Here is a 15,874-nt window from a genome sequence, read left to right on the forward strand (position 1 = left end):
GTGTCCATATTTTATTTTAAAAGCTTGCGTGATTCATTGCATTAATTTTTGTAGTGTGTTGATTTGCATCGTAATTAATTAATCAAAAATTGTTAGTGACAGCCTTAATATATATTGCAATGTCCTTGAATGGCGTTAAAGTGACAGCCTTAATATATATTGTAATGTCCTCAAATTCAAAATCTTTATTTCAGAACCTTCATCAAATAATCAGAAAATGCGATTAATTAGTTACAAATCCTGGAATTAATTAGATTATTTTTTTAATTCCCTGACAGCAGAGAGAGCGAGAGAGACTATTGACAGATTTTTTTTGTACTTAGGCACATACTAAATTTCAGTCATACGAACAAATATAGAAACTGCTCTATGCATTCTTTAATTAATGAGGGCAGAAGACAGTCACAGTGAGTAGGCGTTCCTTCACTTATTACAACAGGGGTGTCCAAACTTTTTTTAGTGAGGGCTAAATACAGAAAAATAAACAAAGGGCTGGGCCACACACTAGAGATGACATACTGACACATGAATACTGTGTATTTCTAACTCACATATAATGTAAAGAACATTGCACTCAGTGAGAGCAGTGATGCTGTCCTTTGGATTGAAGGATGGCTGACATGTCAGGAGAAAGTTTGGTGGTTGAGACACGAAGGGCTTCACAGAGATGGCTATCAGTCATTCTGGTTCTCAGTCTGCTTTCGTTCTGATTTAACAGAGAAAATGTTTGTTCACATACAGGACTGTCTCAGAAAATTAGAATATTGTGATAAAGGTCTTTATTTTCTGTAATGCAATTAAAAAAACAAAAATGTCATACATTCTGGATTCATTTCAAATCAACTGAAATATTGCAAGCCTTTAATGATTTTAAAATTGCTGATTATGGCATACAGCTTAAGAAAACTCAAATATCCTATCTCAAAATATTAGAATATCATGAAAAAGTATACTAGTAGGGTATTCAACTAATCACTTGAATGGTCTAATTCAGTGATCCCCAACCTTTTTTGCGCCACGGACCGGTTATGTGTCAGAAATATTTTCGCGGACCGGCCTTTATATAAATAAATAATAGATTTATATAACTAAATAATACATTTATATAACTAAATAATACATTTATATAAATAAATAATACATTTATAATAAATATATGAATACGATGAAATAAAATGATACGACTGGCATAAAAACAAGTATAAATGACATTAAAATAAAACTCACCATTACATTGAATTAGTGGGAGCACTGAGCTTGTTTCTCAGAAACGAGCCGGTCCCATCTAGGCGTAATCGGAGACAATGACACCCGAAGTGGTTAAGGTTAGTCTTTTAATGCAGGATGCTTGGTCTCCATGTGCCGAAGCAGTTTTGAGGGCTTCATTGCCTCGTTAGCTAGCCTGTCGCCACATATTATGCAGAGTGGGCTTGGCGCGTCATAGTCTTTTAAATGCAGCTTTCCTTTTCTTAGAAGTCGTAGCTTCTTCTTCTTCCGTCTCCTCATTGGGCTTTTTTCCCTTTCCGAAGAAGCTTTCCAAACATTTCTGTTTCTTGCTCATTTTTGCTTGCTTCGCGGGCTCAACTGAGGTGACATGTCACGTGACGGAGACGAGCGTCTTGACCTGAACCGACGGATGTAATTGGGAGAGAATCGCCAATTTTTTTATATTTTTCAAAATAAATACTTACCGTAATTTTCGGACTATAAGTCGCACCGGAGTATAAGTCGCACCAGCCATAAAATGCCCAAAAAAGTGAAAAAAACCATATATATGTATATAAGTCGCTCCTGAGTATAAGTCGCTCCCCCACCCAAACTATGAAAAAAACCGCGACTTATAGTCCGGAAATTACGGTACTCATTTTTGCTAGCTTTGCGGGCTCGACTGGGGAAACATGTCACGTGACCGGGACGAGCGTCTTGACCTGAATTAATTGATCGTCGATTAAAAAATCTTTTTTTTTTTCTGTGTGGCTTGGCGGCCCGGTACAAAGTGACCCACGGACCGGTACCGGTCCGCGGCCCGGTGGTTTGGGACCACTGGTCTAATTAACTCGAAACACCTGCAAGGGTTTCCTGAGCCTTGAAAAACACTCAGCTTGGTTCAGTAAACTAAATCACAAGTATGGGGAAGACTGCTGATCTGACTGCTGTCCAGAGGACCATCATTGACACCCTCCATCAGGAAGGTAAGACACAAAAAGAAATTTCTCAAAGAGCAAGCTGTTCACAGAGTGCAGTTTCAAAGCACAGCTACAAAAAGTCTGTTGGAAGGGGGAAATGTGGCAGGAAACGCTGCACAACCAAGAGAGATGACCGCAGCCTTAACAGCATTGTGAAGAAGAGTTGCTTCCATAATTTGGGGGAGCTTCAAAGACAGTGGACTGAAGCTGGAGTCCAGGTATCAAAAGCCACTGTTCACAGACGTGTCCGGGAAATGGCCTACAATAGCCTTATTCCCATGGTCAAGCCACTTCTGAACTCAAGACAACAGAAGAAGCGTCTGACTTGGGCTATGGAAAAGAAGCACTGGACAGTTCCAGAGTGGTTCAAAGTCCTCTTTTCAGACGAAAACAAGTTTTGTATTTCATTTGGAAGTCAAGGCGCCAGAGTCTGGAGAAAGGCTGGAGAGGAGCAAAATCCAAGTTGCTTGAAATCCAGTGTCAAGTTCCCACAGTAAGCGATGGTTTGGGGAGCCATGTCAGCTGCTGGTGTTGGTCCACTGTGTTTCATCAAGTCCAGAGTAAATGCAGATTTTAGAGCATTACATGCTTCCGTCTGCTGAAAAGCTCTATGGAGATGATGATTTTATTTTACAGCATGATCTGGCACCTGCCCACAGTGCCAAAACCACCAGTAAATGGTGTATTGACCATGGCATTACTGTCCTCGATTGGCCAGCCAATTCCCCTGACCTGAACGCCATAGAGAATTTGTGGGGTATTGTGAAGAAGAAGCTGAAAGACACCAGACCCAACAATGCAAATGAGCTAAAGGCCGCTATTGAAGCATTCTGGACATCCATAACACCTCAGCAATGCCACAGGCTGATTCCCCTGACCTGAACCCCATAGAGAATTTGTGGGGTATTGTGAAGAAGAAGCTAAAAGACACCAGACCCAACAATGCAAATGAGCTAAAGGCCGCTATTGAAGCATCCTGGGCATCCATAACATCTCAGCAATGCCACAGGCTGATTGCCTCCATGCCACTCCGCATTGGTTGCAGTAATCCATGCAAAAGGATTCCCAACCAAATACTGAGTGCATTAATGGACATTTTCAAATGTTTGATTTTGTTTTGCTGTTATAAATCTTTTTTTTTTACTTGGTCTGAGGAAATATTCTAATATTTTGAGAAAGGATATTTGAGTTTTCTTAAGCTGTATGCCATAATCAGCAATATTAAAATAATAAAAGGCTTGCAATATTTCAGTTGATTTGTAATGACTCCAGAATGTATGACACTTTTGTTTTTGTAGTTGCATTACAGAAAATAAAGAATTTTATCACAATATTCTAATTTTCTGAGACAGTCCTGTACGTATGTGGAGCCGAACAGGCTCATCATTCTTTTTGCGTGGCGATCATCAGAGGAAACTTGGCATTATCCAAACTCTGATAGAATTGGGGGAGGGGGAGAAGCTGATGCTGACTCTTCAGAGAATCATCACATTGAATTTCAATCAGCTCTAACTGCAGACTCTCTTCCACTTCTTCTGCATCCACCAGGAAGGGGGTCGAGAACAGCTTGATTTGTTTTTCAATGGCAGAAAATTCTTGGAAACGCTGGTTGAATTCTGTCATGAGAGAGGCAATCACAGACACATATTTCTCCTTTTTAGCAGAAAGGTCAGCGTTTGGAAAAGCAGACTTGATTTCAGACAGCGCAGGGAAGTGTGCAGCATTAAAGCCTCGTAGTTGTGTCCCAAACAGGCGGAGCTTCACGCAGAAGGCTTTCATGTGCGCATGCAGGTGTGGCACCAGCTGTTCTTTGCCTTGTAGGTTCTCTTTCAGTGTATTCAGATGATGCGTAAGATCAACTAAAAATGCCAGGTCGGCCAGCCACAGAGGGTCACTTACCTCATGAAGAAGTCGGCCCTTCTCTTTTAAAAACTGGTCGATTTCTGATCTCAGCGGAAAAAAACGCTGCGGCACAGAGCTGCGGCTGAGCCAGCGCACATCAGTGTGGTAGAGTATATCCCCATATTCAGCATCCACATCAGATAGGAAAGCCTGAAATTCTCTGTGGTACAGTCCTCTTGCTCGAATTACGTTGACAGTTTTTATGACAGTGTTCATCACATCGCCCAGCTGGACAGTCTTGGCACACAGTGCTTCTTGGTGGATTATACAGTGCATTCTAACAGCCTCACCTCCGCTCTCTTTTACCTTGCTCTCTTTACTGCTTCAAAAATATATTTTCCCGTCGTTGTGCCTTTTAGGCTCATTATATCAAGCAGCTCCTCCGTACAGCAAAAATTATCTACTCCCCGCAAAAAAATTAACAGTTGTGCGGTCTGTGGCATCTGTGCTCTCATCGCATGCTATTGAGTAAAAATCAAAAGCACAAGCCTTGTCTCTCAGCTGGAGTTTCACGTTAGCTGACAAGTCCTCGATTCTCTGCACCACTGTTTCTGGATAAGCTCACATTGTTGAAATCCGGCACTTTTTCAGGGCACATTACTTCTGTGACTTTGATGAGGCACTGCTTTATGAAATCACCGTCTGAAAATGGTTTGCCGTGCTGAGCAATAAGTTTAGCGACTTCATAACTTGGTCTTGTGGAGTTTTCCTGTGTTTTGTTGGCATGAAAAAAAAACTGCTGTTGAGCTTGCAGGCTAGCTGCCATTTGCTTAACTTTCTGTGCTCGTTCAGCACCGGTGTACGATGTGTAGCTCTGATGTTTGGTCTCATAGTGCCGACAGACATTATACTCTTTCATCACAGCAACATCTTCATTACAAATCAAACAGACACACTTTCCATTGCTTTCTTTGAAGAAATACTCATTTCCCCACTGTGTTTGAATATCTTCTACACTCACTTGCTATTTTGCGTTTCTTCGGTGCAGCCATTTCTGGGGACTCGCGGTAAAAGTTTTCCTTCGCTTGATTTCGTTTGTGTGACGGGCTCCATCTAGTGTTGAAACTGAGAGGTGCAACAGAGTTGAGCTCAAGCTTCTTGTGCGGACCATATTCAATTATGTTTTCAGAATTTGCTGCGGGCCAATAAAAACTGGACCGCGGGCCGCAGTTGGGCCGTGGGCCGTAGTTTGTACACCACTGCTATAGAGGTTTCTTCCGGTCACGAGGGGGCACTGAGCTATTGTTGATGACATCTTGTTGCGTCACCCTTTTCCTTATTTCCTGGTCACATCCACTCTGGAGCCATACGTGTAGCTCGCTACTTTAATGTAACTTAGTGCTTTGTGCATGAATAAAATAAGCATGAACAGACCCTCATCATGGAAAATGCTAGAAGAAATACATAAGTGTGTGGCGAAGTATATCTGACGCTATTCCAATCCGACACTGAGGTGGAAGACCGATGGTTTCAGTGCACAGGAGGAAGATGAAGACGGCTCTTTTACTGGCTCTTTTTTTACTTTTATTGATGTTTTTTTTTTTAACCAGCCCTGTTAGTGCTGTGCTACCGTGTTGCTGCTGTGTTACCGCCGCGTCTCAGTGACTTTTACCGGGATGTTTTTTTTATCCAGCCCCATTATTGCTGTGTTACTTCCGTGTTGCTGCTGTGTTACTGCCGCGTCACAGGCATTGTTTGGAAAGAAAAGTGAAGGTACGCTATTAAAACTTTGAAAACGCTTTATGTGTACCGTCTTTCTTTGTAAATAACTCACAGGCACATGCGGCTTTTAGTGCGATGCGGCTTCTGTATGAAAAAAAAACAATATTTTCCCCTAATTTTTGCTCGTGCGGCTTATAGTCCAGGAATTACGGTAATTACACTAAAAGGTAATGACGAGTATGCACATTGCAGGGAGAACATGGTCAATAGTACAATAGGAGTACAATTATTTATTAGCCTGACTTTTTCTGTCTTCTCAGGGGTGTTTTTAGCAAGTGTAAACATTAGAACAGGTTCCCCAAGCAAAGGGAGGAGATCAAGAATAAAGTGTCATTTTGTTTTTGTTACAAAGGTTACAAAAAGCAAAAATAAAACTGTTTTTTGGTTTTCTGTGTTTTCCACAGAGTAATAGGGCCAAAAATGTGACTTTTGGGATGGACCGTATTATTTGCTTTTACAATGATTCCTATTGAAAACGTACGTTTCTACTTACAAAACCCGATCGGAGCACCAATTAAGTTCGTAAGTAGAGGTAGAACTGTAGTTCATTGTCGGAGGCATTCACATGCTTCTGTTGGTTAGTGACTTGAACCTGGATTCCCACAGTGGCAGGCAACAACCTTAAAAGCTTGGCCACAGTTGCCCAGCTCAGCTGTCTTGAGTCTTTTACTCTGGCCACTCACAAAATTTTTGTTTATTATGTGCATACAAACAAAATTCATGCCTCCACAATGGGAATATCTTTGTGCTAGTGAGTTGTAAACAGAAGTTAATGATGTATGTCAGAGCTACGTAAGGGTTCATTACACAAGTGGTGTATGTTAATCTGATATCTCATCAACCACTCCGTCCTTGATTTAAATATATTAAAATATATATACATACCACTGTGTAAGATGTTGCTGACTTACATACACTGCCATGTCATCCTTGTTTCCTTTTTAGTGTGAATGAGGATAAAGGCCCGCTACCACGACTTGCAACTTGTCATGATGATTGGAAGGTAAAAAAACAAACACTGCTATTCCCGTGATGAATCACACATCCTTGCTGCAGTTCCTGCCTGTCTGATTTACACAGACCTAAAGGCAGACACCCACATGGACACAGGAGAATTCAACATTTATTGTCTGCCTTAGTTTGCCATAGATATATAAGCTGAAAATCGAATAGAAAGCCGATTCCCAGGCAAGCTTCTGAGTGTTAAGTGCTTTCAGATGGTTGGATCCAATTTCATTACAACCAATGTATATTTTTAAGGGGGCCAAGGTCTGGACACACTGGTGGAGCGGAATGTCTTGGAATGTGTTGATAAAGAAGAAAAAAAACTAATACTAATACACAAACCCGAGACTTCTGCAAAACCAAACTTTCACCTCAAAACAGTTTAATCTGTGGCGATTCCTGAACTTTCACTTCAACACAAATCAATCTGTGACCAAAACTGAACTATGTTGTCAAATCCTAGTCTGGGCAGCCACACCCACTAAGAAAGTGGGTCTGAAGAGCATGCCATTCACCGCGGCTGAGACTTTATTCAACATGAATCGTCCAATCAAATTTGGTAATTTGCTGTGAAGTCTCCTTAACACGCGACATCAGTCTGCAGCAGTGATAGTCCATCATCAATCAAAATGGTGCATGGGAGAGACAATAGTTTGTCTCATTCAGCATTGACCAGAAACACATAGGCTGGATTGCACCAACAGGATTTAATTTTAAAACTAGATTCAATCTGGTTTAAGTTAAAATAATGGTCAATCATAATAGCTCTGATTTAATCAGATGTTCTTTGTGTTTGCTGTCTCGCTGACCACCTTGACCACTTCATCCACCTCGACCACTGTTTGTGCTTTACAATTACATAAGGGAGTATAATGGTACCAGGAGTTCAATTTAAATAATTTACGACCTTTAGTGAACGTAATAATAGAAGATCAGATGACCTATAGTTATGCTTGCAACAGTTTAAATATATATTTTATAACTCTTTGTAGTGGTACAGCCACTATGAGTAACATTGTTTGCAAACAAAGTTTTTTTTTCCCTTGTCTCAACTATCTTGAGATGTTCATCTACTAAATGTGTAACAATTTACAATATCATAACTGTTGTCGTTATGCACTGAACAGGGAAGCTTTGTGTTTCATTAAACTGGGATATGTTTGTACTGATGACATGGTTAATAATTACTGCATTCCGTAAGGTAACATTTATTTAAGTGTAAAATGTTATATTTCATTTAATGAAATCACAATACATTGCGCATTATAGAAAATGTGCCATAAGTTCAGCTAAACTCTTTTTCATGCCATATAATTAAGCTAGCAAAATGGATGGACTATTACCATAGTTTTTGTCTCCTGCACTGTTCACATACTTTATCACTGCTGCACCTTGTACTTTATAATTATCTTATTTCATATTTTTATATAGAATGTCACTTTTTTTTAACCAGCCGAAATACCTCTACATTGCTGAAAGCCGTATGCAACGAAATTTCGTTTTGTACACACCTAGTGTTGACAAAATGACAATAAAGTTCTGTCTAAGTCTAAGTGTCTAAGTCTAAGTCTAAGTCTAATAATTTGTTTTGTAGTGAACACACAAATCCATCATGCCAAACATCACATTGATGATACTGTGAATGTTGGAGTGATCAACACACACCTTTAGAGGTCATACAGGCAAACTGAAAGCATAACAAGGTGGCACAATTACTATTTGGTGAACTGACAATTTGCTAGATACAGTATTATCAACCTGTGATTTTTTTGCATGTTTTTTAATGCATTTTTTTCATTGCTTTTTTGCCAGTTCTAGCAGACACTGACTAATTTAGAAACATTAGTCCAACTTAATGCACATTTATACCAATAATAATGGCCAAAATAACACATTAGCACATAGCTATTATCTCACAGTGAACATCCAAGGTCAGTTTGGCAATTTAATATGATATCACTGAGGTCAATGGTTCTGTTTTTGGTTTGCCCTTTTTTCAGGAATCTGTGGCCACATGGGAGCAAGAGGTTTTATGTGTTTATGGATGTTGATGAAAATGTATCTCGCAGCTATCTTTGTTCTTGCAAGCTCCACATTTATCAAGTTTTGAGAAAACCTTACCAATTTGCAACATGTGTAGTTGGAAAGTTTTGCCTTTCACCTTTTGTTGGAATGCGCTAAAAAAAAGACTACACAATAAAAAAATCACAGCCAATATTTCATATTTTATGGTCATTAAGTGTGTTCTCCGTGAAAAAAGCTTAGAAAACTGACTATTTGTCCTTGTCTGTTATTTATCCTTTTTTTAAATTTGGCACTTGTATTCTTGCACTCTTGTACACTGCTGTGACAAGTACATTTCCCCGCTGTGGGATGAATAAAGTTCTATCATCATCATCATCAATATTCACGTGCACATCTCTACCTATGCCCACAACAATGTCTGAAAATTTCAAAATGATCACACCCATATTTGAGATTGTGAAAGTACCATTTGAAGAGCTCTAAAATTAAAAATTACTTCCTTCTCAGCCATGATGATGCGTTCAATTGGTCAGAAAAATAAATAATAATATGACAATGCCTAGCACACGAATTTCAGTGTCATGGAATGGAGCAGGGTGACCAAATGCGGCTCAAGGGGTTAATTGGGGGGAAAGGGGTTGTGAAGAACAGGATGACGGGAGACGACAAGAATATCAAAAGACAGGCAGAGCTAGAGACCGGGCTACAGAGGACTACAGAACGTGCTACAGACAGGTAGCGTACTGGTAGGGCAAAAGAACAATCTCACACTGAGGGCTGGGTATGCGGGTTTATAAGGAGTGGCTAATGAGCTCTGAGCAGGTGTGGAGAAAGCTGCAGTTGCAGGCAGTCATAGTGACTGCTGTTGACAGGACGGGAGGAGCAGGAGGGATGAGCTGTTCAGAGTCCGGGTCACGCGGATGCGTGACATTCAGATTAAACAATTTGACCACTTAGCTGTCACCTTTCTCCATGCTGATTTACTATTTAGTGAGCATTTTTGACAAACACTGTCAATAAAATGATGTTTTTTTTTTTAGTTACTAACAAATTCAATTTACTAAGAAAGAAAGCAAAAAAAAAAAAAACCCTCTCTTCGTTCAAATGGTTACATTCTGTTGAGATGATCGTTTACATTTAAGTCAATAAAACATATAGTAGCTGTGGAAAGGAGCTTCAGCAACTTTGGCTTTTAATGCTCAAGTAATCCATCACGAGCATGTAATGCGTATTTAGTCTTCAAAACAAAACTCTAAACAAGTTGCACAAATTTTAGTTGCATCCAGTCCTTTTGATAAAGGCTGATCGTTTTTAAATAATATTAAGAGTCTTTATCGTTTTCTTCTATGTGTGTTCAAATGAGCATCTCTTAATCATGCAATAAATGACATTTCCAGGCCAACGATGGTGCTGCAGAGGTGTCGAGAGGAAGCGCTGGGAATGGTGGTTGCAGCCAGACCCCTCTCGCTCCCATTGTAATTTAAGTTGTAATTTAAGTGAATTGAAAATACACCATCTGAGTAGAAATAACAAGCATAGTATGCACTTTGTTCTTTTATTTATTGTTGGACTGCAGGTACTACAACTACTGCGTGTTCAGAAAATGTTAGGACTTATTTGAATGATTAAATAATTGTTTGGGATGGTCCCCCATATAAACCCACCCTTAATTGAGGTTGAACTTACCGCACAGTTCAACTGACACAATACAGACACAAGTTTTCATTTAGAAGAAGAACAAGATCCCGGATACAAGCAGCCAAAATGAGTTTTCTCCGCAGGGTGTCTGGGCTCTGCCTTAGAGATAGGGTGAGTAGTTCGAATGGATGGGATAAATAAATAACGATAAATAATATACTAAATAATGACAATAATTGCAGTTTAGAATATACCAGTATGAATTATTAATATTGTTCAGTTCTGTATTGCCATAGGCTACCTCCTAGTGACATTTTTTATTCAAGATTCAAGATTCAAGAGTTTTTATTCGCCATGTTTGAGCGTGTCAAACAAGGAATTTGACTTCGGTAAAACACACCCTCTGTTCAACATTTAGGTGACTAACAACACTCAGGACATGTGAATAATGGCAAAAACAGTGTAGACAAATTCAAAAAGGTGTGAAGAGCAGGATGTTATTGCACAGTAATGACTCCGAGACTCTATGAGTGGTGTGAGTTCATCAGAGCAACAGCCTGGGGGAAGAAGCTGTCTCTGTGTCTGCTGGTTTTGGCGTACCGAGCTCTATAACGCCGTCCGGAGGGGAGTAGTTCAAACAGACTGCAACCTGGGTGAGAAGGGTCTGTAGAGATGTTCCTTGCACGTTTCCTGGTCCTGGACAGGTACAAGTCTTGGATAGATGGGAGGTTGATTCCAATGATCTTTTCTGCAGTCCTGATTGTCCGTTGCAGTCTGTGCTTGTCTTGTTTAGAGGCTGATCCAAACCAGACAGTGATGGAGGTGCAGAGGACAGACTGGATGATGGCAGTGTAGAAGGTCTTCAGAAGCTCTCGCGGCAGGTTGAACTTCTTGAGCTGTCTCAGGAAGTACAGCCTCTGCTGGGCCTTCTTCCGGACAGAGTCTATGTGGCCGGTCCATTTCAGGTCCCGAGAGATTGTGGTTCCCAGGAACTTGAAGGTGTCTGTGGAGAGAATAGTATTACTGCGGATAGTGAGGGGTAAAAGTGGTGAAGGGTCTCGCCTGAAATCCACTGTCATCTCCACGGTCTTGAGCGGGTTCAGCTCCAGATGGTTTTGGCTGCACCAGTGGACCAGCCGCTCCACCTCCTGTCTGTACGCAGTCTCATCACCGTCCTGGATCAGTCCGATGAGAGTGGTGTCGTCTGCATACTTCAGGAGCTTCACAGGAGAGTCACCTGAGGAGAAATCATTGGTGTAGAGAGAGAAGAGCAGTGGGGAGAGGACGCACCCCTGAGGGGCTCCAGTATTGGTGGTCCGGGTGTCAGATGTGATGCCCCCCAGCCTCACACGCTGTCTCCTGTTGGTCAGGAAGCTGGTGATCCACTGACAGGTGGAGGCAGGCACCGCAAGCTGGATGAGCTTCTGTTGGAGGATGTCAGGAGCGATGGTGTTGAACGCCGAGCTGAAGTCCACGAACAGGATCCTGGCGTACGTTCCTGGGGTGTCCAGGTGGTGCAGGATGTAGTGCAGTCCCATGTTGACCGCATCATCCACTGACCTGTTTGCCCGGTAGGCAAACTGGAGGGGGTTAAGCAGGGGGCCCGTGACCTCCTTCAGGTGGTTCAGCACTAACCTCTCGAAAGATTTCATGACCACAGATGTCAGTGCGACGGGTCTATAGTCATTCAAACCTGTAATGGCGGGCTTCTTGGCCACTGGAACGATGGTGGAGCTCTTGAAGCACGAGGGCACCTCACACAGCTCCAGAGAACGGTTGAAGACCCGCTCAGCGCAGACTTTCAAGCAGGAAGGTGACACGCCGTCTGGGCCCGGTGCCTTCCTGGTCTTTTGTCTCCCGAACATCTGGCGCACTTCCTCCTCGCGGACCTGGAGTGCGGGCGCGGCCTCTGCAAGAGAGAGAGTGGGTGACAACGATGATAGAGGTGTGGACAGAGCAGTTGTGGGGAGAGGTGAGTATGTAGATTGTGCTGCAGGAAGTCCCGTTGTGTGGGAGGACCGATCAAACCTGCAGTAGAACTTGTTTAGCTGGTTAGCAAGCCTTGGGCTCTCCACAGGACGGGGGGTTCGTTTCTTGTAGCCCGTGATGCTCTGCAGACCTTTCCACACTGTTGAGGGATCAGGATTGACAGAGAGGTGTCTCTTCAGGTTCTCCCCGTAAGGGGAGGTTCCAGACAAAGTGCGATCCAAAGACCTCAACGGTGGGAGTGGCGGAGGATGACACTGTGAGTTACAACGGCACTGAAGGCGGATGAAGGCTGCAACAGAGGGTGGTCTCCAGTCGTCATGGACTCCATGCCATTGGATCCAGGCCCCTCTCTGCCAAGGACCATGTGGTGGCTGCAGGCGCATCAGTCTCCCCACGCTAAAAGACGTCACGCGCAGGCGTCCTCCTGAAGGGAACCTATTCCATTTTACATCCTGGACAACAAAGTCCTGTGGCGATCAGGAAGTGGTAACGGGGGCAGGACAGTGAGGTCTGGCAGCCCCTAGCCACAACCTGGCACACAGGCGGTGGGTGTTAGATTCAGTCGTTAAGTTCTTGGACTGAGGCAGAAGAGCTTCTCGGCAGCTGCACCCATGACTGAGTGTATATCCTATTCAGGATCCACTCTGCTCACCCTAGTAGGGGAGGGGGTTAGAAAAGGTACCCTAAACATAGCCTGTCTCACAAAATCGTGTCTGGAATACCGCATCCAGAGGGATCACCACCACGCGGTCAGAAACAAAACCATGTACACATTGGAGCCTGGAACGTGCGAACCCTAACGGACAACCAAGCCAGCGATCGACCTGAAAGGCGAACTGCCATCATCTCCAGAGAGCTAAGGAAGTTCCAGATCGACATCGCAGCACTCTCCGAGACTCGACTGGCAGATGAAGGGCAGCTGAAGTAGGAAAAAGGTGGATATACTTTCTTTTGGAAAGGAAAGCCTGCAACTGAGCCAAGAATCCACGGTGTGGGTTTTGCTATCAAGAACTGCCTCATCAACCACCTCCATGAACTCCCTGTGGGCATTAACGAGCGCCTAATAACCATACGCTCGATGCTTGCCAACAGTCAGATGGCCACGGTCATTAGTGCCTATGCACCAACACTTGATGCACAGGACGAAGTTAAGGAGGCCTTCTAGGCTGACCTAGACAAAGTCCTATCGGAAGTCCCCAAGGAAGATAAGCTAATCCTGCTTGGAGACTTCAACGCCAGAGTGGGACGAAACCACCACTTATGGAGGGGTACGCTGAGGAGAGAAGGGGTTGGAAATACAAACTCTAATGGCACATTACTACTAACCAAGTGCTCAGAACACAACCTGGTCATCACCAACACACTTTTCCGTCAAAAAAACAAGTTCAAAACATCTTGGATGCATCCTCGCTCCAAACTGTGGCATCTCATCGACTATGTCATTGTCATCTCTAAAGACCACCGCGATGTCCTAAACACCAGAGCAGGGGTGGCCAACCAGTCAGAGACTAAGAGCCACATTTTTTTACTGTGTACCGCAAAGAGCCCCCCCCCCCCGAATGGGTTTGCCCCTCCTCCTTTGCGGGATTTCACCTCATGCGCATGCGCGTTTGACGAAAATACCATATTGAACTCAAGCGAAGCGAACGCGCAGCGTTTGACGAAAATACCATATTGAACTCAAGCAAAGCGAACACGCACAAAAACAAACAAACAAACAAACAAACAAACAAACAAACAAACAAACAAACCCACAAATGTTGATATGAACGTAAAGGAGCCGCATGAAACCCGGCAAGGAGCCGCATGCGGCTCGCGAGCCGAACGTAAAGGAGCCGCATGAAACCCGGCAAAGAGCCGCATGCGGCTCGCGAGCCGCGGGTTGGCCACCCCTGCACCAGAGCAATGACCAGTGCAGACGACTGCTGGACCGACCATCGCCTCATTCGCTCCATCATGTCCATCCGCTTAATGCGGAAAAGACGGATGCAAAAAAGACAGTGCCGGCCAAGAATTAACATCGAGCTGTTGAATGACACCACCTACCAACAACAGCTGCAGGAGGCTCTTAGTGCAGCACTGCCCAAACAGTACCCAGAGGATACTGAAACACACTGGAGCACACTTTCGACTGCCATAATGAACACCTGCAAAAAAATCCTCGGTCACAAAAAGCGGACGCATCAAGACTGGTTTGATGAGCATGACACTGAGATCCAGCAGCTAATTAACAACAAGCGGCAAGCTTTCATCACCTGGCAAAATGACATCCACTGCAAGGTGAAAAGAGTAGCCCATGCCAAAGCGAAGGCAGCCGTCCAAACACAGGTTAGGAAAGTGAAGAACCAATGGTGGACAAAGAAGGCTCTGGAGATCGAGCAGCTTGCTGACTCTGGAGACACGAGAGGCTTCTTTGATGTCACAAGAGCGGTGTATGGTCCCAGCCACTGCTGCCTAACCCCCCTTCGCTCTAAGGATGGCCTGCTGCTGCTGAAAGACAAGGAGGCAATTGCAAACAGGTGGAAAGAACACTACGAGGACCTCTTAAACAGTGACACTATACCTGAGATGGAGGCTTCGGTGTGTTTTACCGAAGTCAAATTCCTTGTTTGGCACGCTCAAACATGGCGAATAAAAACTCTTGAATCTTGAATCTTGAACTACCACAACAGCCCACAGCTGAAAGCATGGGAGAGCCACCCAGCCGGAACGAGCTGCAGGATGCCATTGGGAAGATGAGGAACAACAAGGCTGCTGGGCCCGATGGAATTCCAGCAGAGGTCTTGAAGAAAGGCGGACCCGACCTTCTCAAGCACATCCATGCCCTGCTTCTTAAGAAATGGGAAGAAGAGGAAATCCCTGCGCAGCTCAGAGATGCCTTAATCGTCTCCATATTCAAGAAAGGAGACAAGGCAGACTGCGGGAATTACCGTGGCATTTCTCTCCTCTCCACCAGAGGGAAAGCCCTCGCTCGGGTTCTGGCCAACAGACTCACCCCCCCTGTCAGAAAGTATCCTTCCTGAGTCTCAGAGTGGATTTTGCCCAAGCAGAGGCACCACAGACATGGTTTTCATTGCTCGACAACTGCAAGTAAAATGCCGGGGACAAAATCAACCACTATACATAGCCTTCATAGACCTCACCAAAGCCTTCGATTCAGTTAACCGTCAGGCCCTTTGGCTGGTTCTGTCCAAGATTGGCTGCCCAGACAAATACATCAGAGTCCTGAAACGACTGCATGATAACATGTCAGCCACAGTGCTCAGCGGCAGTGGAGACAAGACGGAACCCTTCAGGGTTGACACAGGAGTCAAACAGGGATGCGTCATCGCTCCAACACTATTTTCCATCTTTATCGCTGGTATCCTCCACCACACAAGCAAGCATTTGCCCCACGGAGTCAAAAT

At 43.6% G+C, this 15,874-nt stretch overlaps 1 long non-coding RNA gene across 1 annotated transcript; it reads right to left on the minus strand.

Moving 5' to 3' along the window:
* Positions 1–363: 363 nt before the first annotated feature.
* LOC119115126 lies at positions 364–4,392 on the minus strand. Its single transcript, XR_005096101.1, has 2 exons — positions 3,547–4,392; positions 364–747 (listed from the first exon to the last, which is right to left on the minus strand). It is a non-coding gene; the product is annotated as an uncharacterized LOC119115126 (long non-coding RNA).
* Between the last annotated feature and the right edge of the window lie 11,482 nt (positions 4,393–15,874).

The sequence above is a fragment of the Syngnathus acus genome, chromosome 21, assembly GCF_901709675.1.
Source record: "Syngnathus acus chromosome 21, fSynAcu1.2, whole genome shotgun sequence".
Classification (NCBI taxonomy): Eukaryota; Metazoa; Chordata; class Actinopteri; order Syngnathiformes; family Syngnathidae; genus Syngnathus; species Syngnathus acus.